Below are 18,170 nucleotides of genomic sequence, written 5' to 3' on the forward strand. Positions count from 1 at the left end.
GCACAATCTTTCCAACTGCCTGAACCAAATAAGAGGCATTGTTGGCACAAGTGAATGAATTCCCATGAGGAATAGACTCAAGAGAGGTGGACAATTCTCGATGTAAGGTAATGTGCTTTGTAGCACCACTATCAAAATACCACACATGTGAATCTGCAGCAACTAACATGCATGCGTCATGGACAACAGAATTGTAAGTGCACTCTGCACTAAAAGCCCATTCTGCATCAACATCAACGTCACAGTGTCCTTTCACACAAGACTCGACCATGGCTGCATTTGTAGTGGAACCAACATTTGCAGTGGAATCATCCTCTTTCTTCTTAGCCTCTTTTGCCTTCAACTTAGGACACTGCTTGATCAAGTGATCATTAGCTTTAAAATAATGGCAACGCATCTTCTTTTTGCCCTTATCACCACAGTTTCCAAACGAATTGCTACCAGCAAAAGCATTAGGAACAGAAGTTTTGCCACTCGCAATAGAACCATAAGAAGTGGTTGCATTGTTGTTACCACCCTTTATTTGAGAAGCAATAAAAGCCTGTTCAACTGCACGCTACCTAGTCCTGTTTTTTCTGGATAGTGACTCTTGCAACAGCAATGTGCATAATGCATCAAACTTGACAACTTCAGGATTTCCTTGGGTCATAAGTCTGCAAGTACTAGCAAAAGTCTGATAAGAATCTGGTAAGGCATCAAGAACAGTCTGCACAAGGGAACTATCTGAAATGACTTCAACTGCAGAAATAAGTTGCTCATTGATATCCTGACACCAGCAAGGAAAGCGTCCATATCATCTTCCTCATGCATAATCTTCGATTCCAACTCTTTACGCAACAAAGCAATTTTAGCCTCATTGCGGCTTGCATAAAGACCTGCTAGAATATCCCAAGCCTGTTTTGCAGATTTCGCGGAACGAATGTGAGGAGTAATGGTGCGCTTCACAGACAACGCAATCAACGCATGAGCCTGCGCATCTTTACATCCCAACGAGCTTGTTCTGCCATAGGCAAAACAACTCTAATAGCAGCAATCCTTGCAGCAAGACCTGCAACATCCTCAACATCGCCTACATCCTCAGAACCAGGACGTACATAGTGCCTTGCACAATATTCCAAACGCCCTTTGACACAAGAACATGTTGCATCATGTAAGCCCACATAGGGTAATTGTTCCCATCCAATCTGTCCTCAACAACAAACATCTTGAATGCATCTGTGTTGTTGTCAGCGATGGAAAATACTTGCACCTGGTGTGAAAACTGCTCGAAATAAGGAGAAATTGAGTGAGACCAGCACGTGCTATATAGCACAACCCGCAGCAGACTGTATGGGACCTGTTATGCAGTAATTGGCGCTGACAGAAATTATGCACAAAATGACGAAATTGCATGTGCAGACCTGGCTGTAGTAGAAACGGAGGCAGAAATGAGCCCAAATCAGAAATATGAGCAGATTGAGCTCTACGAGTTCTCCCGAAATTTTTGTCGACCTACGAACGCTCGCCAAAGCTCACAGAAATCGGAGAAAATGAGCAAGCGTGTGCTGGAGTTACTGGAGAATAAGCCCGGGAGAACGCAACCTGCTCTGATACCAATTGTTGGAATTAGGGCTGCAGAGAAACGCACAAGCTTGGAGAAGACGAAGGAAGCTCAAGAGAGTGTGTTACTCAATGTGCAATGAAAAGATAGATAGCCCTAGAGTGATGGACGTATATACAATGCACGGGGAAAAAACCTCCTAAAGAGGGAAAAAATACCCCGGCGGTCCTAGTGTGTTCACACATATCACTACCACATGTATATGGTAACACTAACGTCGTTAGTACACAATAGTAGGTGTAGAACTAGGTACTAACATATGCTCCCCAACACAACACACACCATACGCACACACATGAGCATACATCAACACAAAGTTCAGCGTACTGAGTTTCTATCATGACTCCGGAGATCAAGGGCAGACTCGGTCATAATGAAGCCTAGCAGTAAAAGAAGCATTAAATCGAAAAAATTAGCACAAAAATGAGGTGGTTGATAGGGCATACGCACCACAAAAGATAGAAAGAATTAGCACAATATCAACCGGTCGTAACTTGGACGAAAACTTCACAATGTGAAGTCTGCATGTCCGATATACGACTAAAAAATGTACCTAGATGAATCCAAGATAAGCCGAGATTCACCCTTGAAGGAAAGTGCAAGGTATAGACCCATGGTAGTCACCCACAAGACAATATAACCATCAGCTCCATCATGGATAGTATTGACTAAATTCCCTGACATCCCCACTAACGTCGTCAGTGCCCAATAGTGGGTGTAGAACTAGGTACTAACATATGCTCTCCAACACAACACACACCACACACACACACACATGAGCATACATCAACACAATGTTCAGCGTACCGAGTTTCTGTCATGACTCCGGGGATCAAGGGCAGACTCAGCCATAATGAAGCCTAGGACAGCTTACGAAGTGTTATGGCACCCTTGTGAGCCTGTACGCAGGACCTGCATGTCCAGGAACTTTAGATTAGTTGTATACCCTCTTATTGCACATCAGCATAGCCAATGTCTGCGATGTGTAGGCACTCAGGAGTGTTCCCATACAATTGCATTAGTACCTAGACTAGGTATTTATCTGCATGTGAAGCACCTCTTATTAGTAATTCATCAACTTATTAATAAGTGACATTTTAGCATCATTTTAGAAGGTCGTGGGGTTCAATCTGACACTGCTCACCCAGCTATAATCCCCTATAAGTGATCCCAGGGGTCACTTGTCAAGCATAAGTCTGTACTCTCAGTACCAGTACCCAGTACCCGCAGTACCATCAGAATCCATGGCGTTTTTGCATCAGTGTTTTCAGCCATGACCAGCAGACCATCGGTGTTTTCAGCCATCAGTAGCAGATTGCATCGCTGTCAGTTTTCAGCCCTAGCATTTTTCAGAAGTTGCAGATTTCAGCCATAGTCCCAGCGTTTCCAGATTTCAGCCCTAGCCACATCATCAGATCAGACTACCATGTTACATCAGCCCTAGCGTTTTCAGTTTCCAGCCCTTAGCATCACAGATCCAAAGCGTCTACCGCAAGATTCCATCAGCATCTCAGTATCTAGGACCATTGTATCAGCATTCGTGCAATCTAAAGTGAATACCTCTCTAGCGATAGAGAGGGGGGGCCCTTGGAGGGGGGTTGAGACCCCATCTGGTGTTAGTCTTCTCTCCCTCTCCCTGTCTCTTAGCACTCACAAAACCTTCATTCACAGTATCATTCTAGTCTTTGCACATCTCTCATAAAGTGGAACCTTGAGTACGCACGGAGCATTCATCCTGAGCATTCATCATCAATCAAAACCGAAGCACATTACATTCGAAGGTCTGCATAAAGCTGGAAGCCAACAGCAACTGTTCTTACAAAGTGTTAGTAGAGTTCTTCATCGACCTCACCCAGAAGAGTCAAAAGCAGGAAATGTTTTCCGAAAACCTAAAAGATAATGGCACTGAGCTTCCTTAGCCAAAATTTTGCTCATCGTTGTTTTTCCCCCTAAAAGCAAGACAGCAGGCAAGGAGAAACACGCGCTTTCTGTCCCTAATAATAGAGGGAGAACCAAAGATCTGCAAAAGGAGCCTAAGCATGAGGCTAAGTTGAAAGAAGAGGGACAACACAAAAGCGGTGGTGATGGTAGAGATGATAGCAGAAGTAAACACGACACTCATCACGAGGGCAGAAGAGATGAAGATTGAGATCACGGTAGACACGATGATGGAAATCGCAGTAGACATGAGAAAAGGTATTAAAGAGACCATGACAATAGAGGATGAGTACATAAGGGTTAGTAATCACAAGGCTAGTGATTAAAGGACTAACAGAGAGCATCATGATCACAAGGATAAAAACAATGGATATGCTGGCAGTGACAATGATGATGGACGGAGAGACCGGAGCAATCAATTGCTTAAAATTGTTGGGGTGAGACAATGCCGATTCTCCACCATACTTCTAAAAGACACTTTTGTATGATGTGCACTATATGCAGTTTGTAGTTTGTGTCATTTCCTCGTTGCATGATGAAAAGTTAAACTACTCACATGGTTTACTTCTAGCTTGACAAAACAACACTCTCTGCACACTCAAATGAGACACCTACTTGATTATGAGGTCAGTAGTCCAATTTAAATTTTGCATTTCTCCACACTACAATCTACTATATCGAAACATATTGTTTCTAACTCACAACAACACATCTCGCATCAACGAATTTCTTTGGCAAGGCCAACCAAGCAAGACTGGTTGGCCTCTTAGGCTAGCATACTACCTTAAGGACTTACATAAGTACATAGAAATGTGTTTACGTCCTCCAAATACCACATCAACTTGTTGGACAATGTTTATAAATTTTATCATGGCCATTAGTGTCATCATAAGAGAAAATTAACAATTAATGCTCTTCCCTCCTCCTCAACAGCTATTAGAGTTGGCACACTCTCTTCAAGCCAGGTGACACACTTGCACGCTTTCCTTCCTGGAGTTTTGGCAGCAAAGAGTCAGATGGTATAATCGAAGACAATTGAACCATGATTGCGGACACTCTCGCATGCTACTCATTCTTTGGAAGAGAGGAAGCCATGCCTCAAACCACTTTGGACATAGTATTCTTGGGCAATATTATCCTTTGAGAGCGCACGACCGTCTATAAGATTCCCCTCATCTTGTTTATTCTCATAGATTTCAATTCCTCTCTTGCTTGCTCTAGTGTTTCGTTTAAAACATGTGATAAAATCACAAGGCCTGCCTAGAAGCATTGGTCATGAGAAAATTCAGAATGATTCAAATTTTTGAAAGGGAAAATTACCAAAATACCCCTCTAATTTGTGGAAATTCCCAAAATAGCCCTCAAATTTCAAAAATTCCCAACGTACCCTCAATATTTTGTCATAAGTTTCCAAAATACCCCTCAAATTTTCCAAAATTCCCAGATTAAATTTCTCCAAAGATAAATTTTTTGTAGCTTTTAATAAGAAGACTGATTGTCTTTCAATACAAGAAGCTAAAACTAGAATTTGGGTTGATTATGTAGGCTTTGAAGATGGATTGCTTCATTAATTTTAGACGTAATTGCCCTTTTTGCAAGGTAATTTGTGACAAATTACATGCTAACCACTCAAAAATGAATCTCAATTGTCAAAAGGGAATAAAATTAGAAAGTCTTGAACAATTCAACCAAATTAGATACAAGGGTATTTTGGGAATTTTCACAAATTAGAGGGGTATTTTGGTAATTTTCCTTTTTAAAAAGCAACTCTAATAAGTGGGCGTGTATTCATCAGCCACTACATGTGTTCATGGTATCAATGGTTAACGACCTTTACCAGGAACCGGCTAAGAGTGGGTGCGACTCTTACATACTAGACGACATATTTATATCATGGTCTTATTCCATCTTGCCAACTTGTGCATCGTGGCATGATGATGATATCATTATCTTGTATGACACTATATGAAAGAAAAAAAGAAAAAGATAGAGAGAGAGAGAGAGACCCACTCCAGCTAGGCCCAGCTCGCCATTAAGGTTGGAATGCTTCAGCGACAACTCTTTGTATGTGTGCACACAACACACAATACAACTGTGAAGTTGTGAACTTGGCTCTCCCCCCGCCCCCCACACACACGCGTGTGTAAAGAGAGAGAGAGAGAGAGAGAGAGAGAGAGAGAGAGAGAGAGAGAGAGAGAGAGAGAGAGAGAGCTGTCACTGAAGCATTCCAACCTTAATGGCGAGTTGGGCCTAGCTGGAGTGGGTCTCTCTCTCTCTTTCTTTTTCCTTTTTTCTTTCATATAGTGTCATACAAGATAGTGATATCATTCATCATGCCACGATGCACAAGTTTGGCAAGATGGAATAAGATCATGACATAAATATGTCGTCTAGTATGTAAGAGTCGCACCACCTTAGCCGGTTCTCGGTAAAGGTCGTTAACAATTGCTCCCGCCTAATTGATTACGAGCAGCCAATAGCTACCATTGTTTGGCAAAGGTTTGCCTCAGCTTAGCCTAGAGCCGGTTGAGATTGGGTAAAATCCTTTTGCTGCACTAGTCCATCTCTTTGCATCTGCTGAAAACAGCCCAGAGCTTCCTGGCCCTGTCCCTGTTGGGCAAATCCTGCAATCAATAATGCACTCCAGGAGACCACATTCCGGACAAGAAGCTCCTAGAGCAAGAACTGGTGGGGCCTTGACTAACAATATCATCATGAATATTATCAGTGTCACAATAAAATACTATGGAATCCTAAACTACTAGGTATGAACAGCAGCTAGCTGGGATAGCTAGATCACAAGAGATCCAACATCGGTCACTGGAGGATCTCATCAATCTCCTCCATGGTCAGTAGTCTGACCGGGCATCGTGCATGTCGAGCCAAAGTGATCCGAATCCTCTGATGCAGCCTCCGTCGATGCTGTGTAGTCCTCCACAGTCGTGGGTGTCTGGATCTTCCAAACTCAGTCGCTCGGTCGATCAGTGTTCCTCTGGTGTGAGAAGACGAGCTCTGCTGTGGTAGTAACTCCTCCGGGTGTCCAGTGGCAGCTCTAAAGAAATCTGTGATCTGTCTCTAGGACTGGCTAGCCTTCCCTCTCATCAGGCTCTCTCTGTGTCTGCGTAGCTCGAGCAAAAACAAACCCAAGCATCTCTGATCCTCGTACTGCATGACTCTGGAGAGAGAGAGAGAGAGAGAGAGAGAGAGAGAGAGAGAGAGAGAGAGAGAGAGAGAGAGAGAGAGAGAGAGAGAGCTGTCGCTGAAGCATTCCAACCTTAATGGCGAGTTGGGCCTCGCTGGAGTGGGTCTCTCTCTCTCTTTCTTTTTCATTTTTTCTTTCATATAGTGTCATACAAGATAGTGATATCATTCATCATGCCACGATGCACAAGTTGGCAAGATGGAATAAGATCATGACATAAATATGTCGTCTAGTATGTAAGAGTTACACCCCACTCTTGGCCGGTTCCTGGTAAAGGTCGTTAACCATTGTTCCCGCCTAATTGATTACGAGCAGCCAATAGCTACCATTGTTTGGCAAAGGTTTGCCTCAGCTTAGCCTAGAGCCGGTTGAAATTGGCGAAAATCCTTTTGCTGCACTAGTCCATCTCTTTGCATCTGCTGAAAACAGCCCAAAGCTTCCTGGCCCTGTCCCTGTAATCAATAATGCACTCCAGGAGACCACATTCCGGACAAGAAGCTCCTGGAGCAAGAACTGGTGGGGCCTTGACTAACAATATCATCATGAATATTATCAGTGTCTTGCATAGTGCCACATACCTTCAAAATGCAAGCGTGGGTGACTGCATCTGGAGAGATGCCCTCGCTTCTCATCCGCTGAAAACAGCCCAGAGCTTCTAGGCCCTGCCCTTCTTGGGCGTATCTTACAATCAAGTGTGTTCTAAGAGACGACGTTCCGGACAAGAGCCTCGAGCGGGTCATCCCGTTTCTGTATTCAACGAGAGCGGAATCATCGTGCTACATAAGACAAGGGAGAAGGCAAGCTTTCCATTAAAGTTGTGATCACTTGCACCCACTATTTACACACACAATAATTCACAATAAGCTTCAATTCAGCCCCATATCAAATTTGGGCGTCCCCTCTTGCTAATGAGTGGCAAATTCACTTGGAGCTTCCATGTGTCCTCTTTTGAGTTAATTTCCTAGTACCCACCAACTTATAAGTGTCGCGTGGGGCCTAAATGACTTGAACTGAGCCTAGACATACTTTTACTCCTTGGATTTTAGTGCCGACTAACCCAACCATTTCGTGGTGACCTGCCCTTCACTGCTATGGGTGAAACTCTCGACCGTCGGTCGTTTCACATTGGCCATAGAATGTCTAGCCATATGTGACTTCAAAAAAAGGGTCCCAAAAATTAAATTAAATACGAGGGAAAGAAACTAACAAGTAAGGTTAGTGGTTACCATAGCCTTGTGACATATCCCCCTCTTGAAATCGCAAACGTCCTTAATTGCATGCCAGATATACATGCCATAGATGATTTAGTGTGATTAGCACCCTTTTATCATCACATGTATCCGCAGGAAAGATCATACAACATAGATACAAATGACTTAATGAAACCTTCATACTTTTGCCATTTTTACCTACGATGGAAGTGAACGTTATACCTTTAACATTTGTAGAGGAGTGGCCACTTCTATTGCACTGAATCTGTATGTACATCTGATGTGCTGGCTCCATTATTACTGCTCTTTTGAACACGTTGAGTCGGGGCATATGTAGGTTGTAACCCAGAGGCCTCTTGCTTGCTGAACCTGCAAATAATGGTCCATATACCATCATTCCCTGTCGGCGTTCTTGGAAGATCAGAGATAAAATCCATAGCAATACTTTTCCATGGCTTATCTAAATAAAAGGCAGTGGTTGTAACAACCCTGGTGCCTTTTACCTATCAAACTTGACCTTTTGGCAAATCATGGATGCTCGCACACAGGCATCCATATCTCTCCTCAAAGTAGGCCTAGAAAAGAATGTCTCGACCGCTTTCACTGTCGCATCTATACCACGATTCCTTGCATACGGTGGGACATGGCTTTCTACCATAACCTTAAGTCCCAATGACCTAGTGACACATAGTTTTCCATGTATCATCATAAAACCGTCCCCGAGGAGATAGTGCTCATGGCATTGTTGTTAGATTTACACCACTTTGCTGCATCACAGGTCTTGGGCATGCATGTACAGCTAGTGTGCCTCCGAGTTGGCCACCCATAGCATAGGTTGTACCTTGTCCGGCCGCCCGAGTTTGGGGGTGGCCGTCCACTTTGTCCGGGCACCCTTATACTTCACTTGTTTCTTGTTGGGTCGTGGGGGATTTTTCCAGGCTTTGCCCTACCCTCCTTAGGTGCCTATTTATGGGGCCAGGGGGGTACCCACTCTCATCATCTGGTTGTTGTATTGGGTCTTTTGCTCATGGTAGTCGTGAGGGGATTGATCGCCCCCTCTTCACCACTCATAGCGTTTGTGTTCTTTGTGTGTCTCTCTCTCTCTCTCTCTCTCTCTCTCTCTCTCTCTCTCTCTCTCACGCTTCCGCACACTCGCACTCTCACATGGTATCAATCGCCAGTTCACATGGTATCAGCAACTTCTGCTTTCCATGGCCTAGGACCAGCGCTTCATCATCACATCAGGTACCCCTCCCAAGATCAAATCTGCCAGCGTTTTGCAAAAAGCTAGGCAAGTGGCGAAATTTGGAGTCTTTCATCACAGAGTACCCCCCTCCACCTGCGTTTTTGCAGATCAGGCCAGCGTTTTTGCTTTTGGTAGCAAGCATTACACTTTTTGGGCTCTTTCGTCGCGGAAAACCACCCCAACCTATCTGTGTTTTTGGGGAGCAGCTGCGTTTTTGGCAGGCTGCAGCGTTTTTGCATAAGAAGGGGCAGCACCAACATCAGCCCTCTACAGATCTTGTCTATCCTACCCAGCTTGGCATCCAGTGCTTTGCCGGCGACAATCCTCTTTATCTGCTACAGATTCAGTGCTGTTTTTTCTCTGTTTTCAGCCATCTGAGGTTGTGACATTGATTTCCCACCCTCCCCAGACCCTCTGCATTGCTCCAAACCCTGCCGGGAGTGTGCGAGCACGCTGAAAATCGCTGGACAGCAGCATTTTCATCACCTCGCAGTTGCGTTTTTGGGCGGACAGCAGCCACATGGTTTGTGTTTTTCACAGAGGATGAAGTTACCTCCTGCCAGTACCCCATCCGATGGTGGTCCGTACGGTCTCTCAATGACTGCTGCAGTACAGGGTATCTTCGACATCGGCTTGATCATCTACAAGGCGTACGATCCTTGGGAGATCCATTCATTCCAGCCATCATTCGGCGGTTGCGCACTCCAGATGGGGTGGTGACTCGTGGTTTGCTATGGACACACCTATGCACTCATCAAAGGAGTTCACACGAGATATGGCCATGCTCATGGCATATGGGATTCCGACATTCCCAGAGACAACACCACCATCTTGGGTGGACAGACACTTACCACTTGACCTCGACACGTCAGATCACTTGCTTACACATGAGCATCTACATGGACTCAGGGAGAGGATCTTGGATCTCTTCTTGGACAAGTTCATTGCTTGGATCTACAGACTTGAGTGGGACTTCAGTGCTTTTGGACTCTCTTGGAGAGTTTACCTTCAAGATGCGGGAGATCATGCATCATTATGCGACTACATCCGGAGTCACCCGGAGCTTGGCTTGGATGGTAGTGCAGTTGCTCTTCTACACTCCTGATCATTTGGATTGCTACCTTCAGAGTTGCTTACACTCACCCTCGGTAACCTTATAACAGACTTATCTCCCGACCTGGGCAATAGGCCACTCCCATCTCATTCACATTGAGAGCCACATCGAGTTGCGGTTTGGTGGAGTTGTTGGCGTGGATTCTGTTTTGGTTGACACCGGAGGATTGGAGGTAGGAGATAAAGGCAAGACGGCACAGACATCTTGGTCTAGCCACTTCACTTCTCAATGCATACTGCTCAGTCTGGCTTCCCTTCTTCATACAAGATGATTACGGTGCAGACAACTTGGTCTGACCACACCTCTTCTCAAAGGCCCTTCACAGTGCAAACTGTTGAGTATGGCTTTCCCCTCATCTTGGATTACCCTACCTACTGACAAGACACCATCCGGTGGTGGTCCGTGCGGTCTCCTGGTGACTGCTGCAGCTTATGGTAGCTTCTACAGTGCAAACTGTTTAGTCTGGCTTTCCTTGTTTCGGTGGACGTTTACGGCGCAGATTGCTACATCTGGCCTTCCTTGTCACGTGACACATCCCAACCCTATGTGTCCGTGGACAAGCTATACCACAACAGGGTTCAGTCAGTTCGATCAAGTTAGATTAGCAGTGATCTGGCACTTTTGTGAGTCTATTCGTAGACCGTGCATGCCCAGTCACTTAGCATAGATGCATATCCTCCGGTTGCACATAGCATGATCATCGGAATTCCCATCAGAATCCATTAGCATCAGTTAGGGGAATTTTCCAATGCATTTAGCCTATTTTCCTATTTATTGGGATTTCCACTTATTATTTTTAAGTGACTTTCCAACAAAAGTAGGTAGGGCAATTTTGCTAAGTTAATATATAAGCAAACCAAAGTTCACACTTTCTGGCAGAAGAGGCAGCAAGAGCTCCCCGCTCAACAGGCAACTTCTCAGCAGAACCCGCAGGACCCCCCCAACCTTGGCGTTTCCTCTCACAGCAGCAGGTAGCGTTTTGGTTTTCTCCAGCAGTACCTCCACAAGACTTGGCATTTCAGCAAATGCTTCATCGCCATCAACACAAAGCCCTAGCATTTTCACCTATGCATCCTCGCCAACACTCCAGACCAGCAGGAACCACTAACGCCAGGAGAGGGTATTAGCATTTTTCATTTGCAGCCCTAATTGTAGCAGATGCACTTAGCGTATTTGTTTCATCAGCAATTTCAGCAGCAGCATCAGCGTTTTTGATTCTCAGCCCTTACCGCAGAGGATACACGCAGATTTTCAGCATTATGAACAGTAGCAGATTCCCCCAAAGTTGGTTGCAGATGATCCCTCATTTTCAGCCATAAAAACGCAGCCAAAACAGTCATTTTCAGCCACCGAAACAGTCCCCGAATTCAGCGATTAGAAGATCCCAGATTTCAGCCATCAAGTCGTCGTCGTCACCACCGTCGTCGTCATCGGCATAGTCCAAGTTGCATAGTCCATTGCATTCGCATTGTACACCTTTGTGCAATCAAAGTAGACCACTCTCGCCGACGAGAGTGGGGCCTTTGGAGGAGGGTTTTACAGCCTCTCGAGTGTCGTATCTCTTCTCTCTCCTCTCTCAGTCTCATTCACTTGCACGCACAACGTCCACTCACTTTGTTCGTGACCACAACACTCTACAAGACGGAAAGCTCTCTCTTTCCCTAAGAACTAAAAGGAACCTTGAGCAATAAAGATCACTAATCTTGAGAAAATACAACATTCATTCTGTTGCACCTTACATTCCTGGAGTTTTTCATAGCTTAGCTACCTGGCCACACTTGGTTACAGGTTCATGCATTGACAGGCTTCCAGTCATTCTCATGACGGTTCATGGGCTTCCCTATTTTCTCCAGATGGTTTGACTACAGACACCTAGATCCTATTAGGCGGGACAATTGCAAGTCTATTGGCACTTCTTTTATGACAAGGAGTTGTTTTCACACTCAGTTCGGAACCTTTTACGCAGTATTTTCACCCTGTATCGGCGGAGTACAACAGTTTGCTACATTGCTCGTGACAACACTTTACCATGGAGATTTCTTGGCGATCAGGACACCCCAGACTGCTGCAGACATCGCAATAGACATCTTCATCATTTGCCTCACATCTTCGGCTTCATACGGTTTGTTCAAGCATCAGGTGCTGAGAGAGGGTGTTAGATTTACACCACTCTGCTGCTTCACAGGTCTAGTGCATGCATCTACGGCTCGTACGCCTCCGGGCTAGCCACCCATAGCATAGGTTGTACCTTGTCCGACCGCCCAAGTTTGGGGCCGGCCGTCCACTTTGTACGAGCGCCCTCATACTTCATTTATTTCTTGTTGGGTCGCGGGGGATTTTTCCAGGCTTTGCCCTACCCTTCCTTGGGCATCTATTTATGGGGCCAGGGGGGTACCCACTTCCATCATCTGGTTGGTGTATTGGGTCTTCTGCTCATGGTAGTCATGGGGGGCTGATCGCCCCCTCTTCACCACTCATAGCGTTTGTGTTCTTTCTCTCTCTCTTTCCTCTCCTCTCCTCTCCTCTCTCACGCTTCCGCACACGTGCACTCTCACAATTGTCCATCTTGCAATTGTTCAAAGATCCTTGCAAAATCTTCATCAGTAGTAGACTCTTCCTTCATGTCATCAAGCTCATGATGATAAGCAATTGACACAGCTGAAATTTGTGGCTTTCTTGATAACGCATCCAACATTCTTCTTACCTTCCACATGCATAATCTGAAAGTGGAACATAGAGAGTATGTTTGCCCATCGCATATGCTTTTCGGATAACTTTGACTGTGTCAAGAAGTATCGCAAGGTATGATGGTCTGTTTGGACAACAAAAGCAGCACCTAGCAGGTAGTGCTTCCGACAAGAAAGCGCATGAATCACGGTCAATAGCTCTTTCTCATAGATTTGCATAGTCTTTTCTGGCCTTTGCAATCTCGTAAGCTACTACCCGACCATCTTACATTAACACTGCCCCAATACTATTGCCACACGCATCACACTTGACCACAAATGACTTCGTGGTAAGACAATTACCGAATCCGAAGTCATCTTTTCCTTTAAGAGATTAAAGGCCGAAAATCTCTTTTTGTGTCCACTTGAACTTGACCTCTTTCTTTTGTAGAGCATGAAGGGGTGAGGCAATCTCGGCAAAGTTCCTGATAAACCTTTTGTAGTAAGAGCATAAGCCCAAGAAGCCACGGACATCATGCACATTCTTCAAATCTGGCCATGTCTCGATTGCTTCAACCTTGGCAGGATCCATCCGGACACCATCCTTTGACACCATGTGGCCAAGAAAGTGGATCTCTTCCAAGAAGAATTCACTTTTGTTAGGATTGACAAGCAACCTGTGATTGCGTAGCTCTTCAAAGACAATGGTCAATGACACTTATGCTCCTCTTTATTCTTTGAGTAGACTATTGTGTCATTGAAGAATGTGCCAACAAACTTTTGATGTGGGCGGAAGATCTGATCCATCATCTTATTAAACGTAGCAAGAGCATTTGTAAGACCAAACGACGTCACTAAGAACTCATACAGACCAAATATCGTCCTAAATGTCGTCCTAAACGTAGTCTTGTGCACATCCTCTAGCATGATACGAATCTGATGGTATCCACTCTTAAGCTCTATACTGCTAAAAATTGCAGCACCCCCCCTCTAATCGGTCAAGAATATCATCGATCCTTGGAATAGGAAACCTGCGCTTGATGGTATTCTTATTCAACGCACAGTGGTCAATACACATGCATCAAGAGCATAGGGAGCAAAAAAGGGTGAAGAACTAGGTTGAATTAGCCCTTTTTCTAACAGCTCCTCTACTTGCCCCATAATCTCTTTCTACTGAGCCGCACTAACCTTGTATGGAGGCCTATTTGGTGGGCTACAATCTGGCACCAAATTTATTGCATGAACCTCAAGCCTCTTCGGTAATGACTCAGAAAAATAGTCACTAAACTCTCGCAAAAATGTTGACCTTTCTTTATCTAACAGAGATACATTTGACTGACAATTATCTGAAACATCACATTCAAAAATCAAGTACGCAGAAAGATGATTCTCAATTATAGAAGTGATAGCTGAAGCATATACAACAGGGACAGACTCCCCTTTAAGCTTTACATCAAGGATGTGAGTTTTGCTCCTATGCTGAAGGGTGATCTTTTTGTTGAAGACATCCAACACTACATGTATACGGAACATTCAAGCGATTCTCAACAACACATAGCACCCTTGCAGTGGCATGATGTAGAATTCCTTAGTGTCCACATATGACTGAATATGCAGACGCAGCTTTCCAATGATAGGAGTAACACACTCTGAGTGGTCAGGACATGCCAACCTTGCCTCTGCTGTGTACCCCATCTCTTCAACTCTGATGCCCAGCTTGATGGCCAACTCGGGTGAGATAAAGTTTGCTTTAGCACCTGGATCAAAGAAGATAAGTGCAGTCTGATCTCTGACTTTACCCCACGCTTTGGATAACTAATTGGCATCTGATTTTGGCCTATCACCCACCATATCTGACACTAACCCGCCGTTGGTTTAGCTTCTTCCCTTTCCTGTCCTTTGAGGCAGCTGCCTCCTCCTCTAGGGACAATCTGCAGCAAAATGGCCAGATGGCTCGCATGTTAAGCATTTGTTCTCAGCCATTAAAGCCTTATTTTCCTCGAACGACTTGCGCACAAAAAGCTTTCTTTTCTTTTTCTTGGCATGTCCTTTAGACGTCTCGGCTGAGTCCTTGCCTTTACTAGTGTTTTTTGACCCCGGGAACGCTTTAGGATTCACTTTCACAAAGGGCTTCTTTGCTGAAATTTTCTTTTGCTGACCCCCTTTCACGTTGCCCTGAAACCCATTGTCCTCTCCCTTCAAGAAGGCATGACCAGTGTTGGCAACTTCCATAAGCTGCGTATGCGTAAGAGTCACCACTCTGTTCTTTGTACAGTAGTTTCGAAGCCCTTTAGGCAACCCACAACAATACTTCTCAATCTGCTTTGTCAATGGCACAAACCTATAGGAGGTTACTGAGAGCAACGCTTTATAGAACCTCCCATTGTACTCCTCTAGGCTCTTGCAAGTAGGCGCAATGAGTTGGTGCCAATCCGTCATGACATCGGCTTCAAATTCGTTTGATAGCCAAACATTTGCTTGAAGTAAACCCATGTGGCAGGTGTCTGTCCTTGCATCAATAGCGTTGCCCACCATGTACGTGCATTACCTTTCAAGAAAGTGGCAGCTTTCCTAACCTTGGAGGCTTCTATAAAATTCCCCCCTACATAAGCACTATCTGTAATGGAATTTGCCTATTCAATTTGAGAGTAGTGGAATTTAATGAGAGTACTTTCAAGAAATGATTTTGTGAGCATAGCGGGTTGACATAATTGAAGATAGCAACATAATCATAGCAATTAGTTAACTTGGCATAGACAATACTTTTGCAAGAGAGAGAGTTTAGAGAACATGACAACAGTTGAGGACCGGATTTATGTGGAGCCGGTCCCCCCTCCAATAGGCATTTGTATTATGATTTCTCCCATAAAGAGAGACTTGTTACAATACAGTCTTTGTGTTCCTTGTGACCTAGGTGATGCCATGAAGATGGAAGGCTTCATGCATCACAAACATAACATAAACATGAAGAAAGCTTTAACTATCCCAAGCCTCAGTCCCAAGACCTCAAACACCTTCGAAGGTGGAGAGAGCTAGCAGGGAATGAGGGTAGGGAAGAGGAAGAAGAAACATTTCGTAGGAGAAAGAATTAGTTCCTCACTTATCATACTCTTGTTGCTAGCATACATAATAGCATAGTAATGAAGAAGAAGGAGATGGCAAGCTTAAGCATTGAAGCATGGCTCTTGGTTGGATTTGCAATCCATAGCCAAGAGTGTTGGTGTAGGCTCTCAACCTCTACTTGCTTGGAGAAGGAGAGGGAGCTCTTGCACTTTGCATAGTACACAATGAGAGAGCTTGTGAGTGTGTGTGGGTGAGTATACCCCCTAAGCACCCCCCTAGCATGCTTGGGTCGACCCCCCCTTGTAGCTCATGCTTGAAGCTCATTGGACCCCTCCAAGCCTAGCCAATCACAAGCAGAAGCCATTACAAGCAACAGGGATAGCCTTGGGACAAGTGTCCCCCTTTCCCCTTTGAGAGAGAGGACTTGATAAATGCAAAAACAATTAGATAATTCAAGAAATTTATCATTGGACCCCTTTGAAGCCTAGCCAATAGGCTTCAAGCAACACATGAAGGTAACATGGGTAGGGACCTGACATGTGTCCTTGCTGCCTCTTCAAGCTGGGGCTTCCCTTGTGAGTGTGAGTGTGTGTTCTCTCTCTAATCCCTAGGAAAAGGGCTCGCCCCCCTCTTGTAGGGATGCTTTTGACTTTAGGAGCTCAAGCACCTTAGTCATCAAGCATGACAAAGCACTTGGACTAGGGGGTATTCCCACAAGCATCTCACGCAAGCATGTCAAGGCACCTCAAGCACCTTAATCAAGCGGCAAGTCAAGCACCTCAAGCACCTTAATCAAGCACCTCAAGCAGGACAAACACCTCAAGCACGACAAGCACCTCAAGCAGGTCAAGCACCTCGAGCTTGGGCCGGGTTCCCACCTCAAGCTCAGCCCAAGCTTACCTAAGGTCAAAGGACTTTTACACACATTATTGGAGGTCTTCAATGAAGCTAACCCTAAGGTCTTATGCTCCATTGGTTAGCCTTGCTCTTGATAGACCATCTCCCATTTGGGCCCCTTTACTATTGGCCCCGTGTTGAGATAGATCTATAAGCACATATCTATATCTTAACACTTGTTCCCGTTTATTCTCCCACATTAAGTGATCAATTTAATATGAGAAAATCATTTGGGTTGGTTAGATATTAGATTTTATGACACTATCAAACTGTTGGAGGAAAGTGAGAGCCTTCGTTTTATCCTCAAAGCTGCTGAAGGTATCAAACTTCACAACTACACCACCTTCTTTGTATGGTTTTGGCTTTTCCAGCGCTACCAAATGATCATAAGGAAGGGTCTGTAACATTGGCACTGTAATAGGGTTCATCGGTGTCCCTTGGCTATTGACATTCTGAGTCGCTGGTGCCATATGTGCCCGCTGGTCGGGAAAACCAGTGATGCCAAAATTGTCCTGTGGCACCCTAAACTAGCCATGATTGCATTGAAACCCTAATATTACCATACATGGGGTTTGGCATCATGCCTTGCATACTCCCAAAGACTGTTATTGGCATATATTGCTGGTTTCTAGGCGCATAACCAACCATGCTTGGAAACACAAATCCACCCCCAAAATACCCCGGATGTGTCGTGGGTGGGGGAAGAACCTGTTGCATAGCCTGGAAATTGATTCCTTGCCTATTTAATGCAACATTTGGACTCTGAAAGGTGGCCGACTGAAGTGGCAAAGCCTCTGGAATAGGCTATCTAACCACTTGTTCGTAGACTGAAGGAATTTGTCTTGGAACCCCAAGTGACTCCGCAACATGTGAGTGCTCCCTGCCCTTTTGACGCATGAGGGACCTGGGCTTGAGCTTCAACGAGCTCTCTTGCATGAGAAAATTGCCTTGTCTGTTGTGACACTGGTGGCGCTTGCAGAAATTCCATAAACCTAGGATTCTGCACCAAACAAGAAAACACATTCACAGTAGCAACCAACTGTGTTTTGAATGCATCCTCTTCTAGTTGCATAGTCATAAACCCTTGACCTTGTGGAGCATTCACATCAACAAAAGGTACAAACAGGGGTGACCGTGAACTTTTGCCAAGCTCGAACAATCAAGGAGGAACAACCTCTGTCCTGTAAAGAGGAACCCTTTTCCCTGGTGTCATCCACTCTGTCATCCATAGTG

At 44.9% G+C, this 18,170-nt stretch overlaps 1 long non-coding RNA gene across 1 annotated transcript in view; it reads right to left on the reverse strand.

Annotated features, from left to right (window-relative positions):
- LOC147450722 (uncharacterized) overlaps positions 1-18,170 on the reverse strand; it is a 51,961-nt gene that overhangs the window by 2,787 nt on the left and 31,004 nt on the right. The window lies entirely within an intron of this gene.

The sequence above is a fragment of the Adiantum capillus-veneris genome, chromosome 9 (assembly GCF_014529385.1).
Source record: "Adiantum capillus-veneris isolate H3 chromosome 9, ASM1452938v2, whole genome shotgun sequence".
Lineage (NCBI taxonomy): Eukaryota > Viridiplantae > Streptophyta > Polypodiopsida > Polypodiales > Pteridaceae > Adiantum > Adiantum capillus-veneris.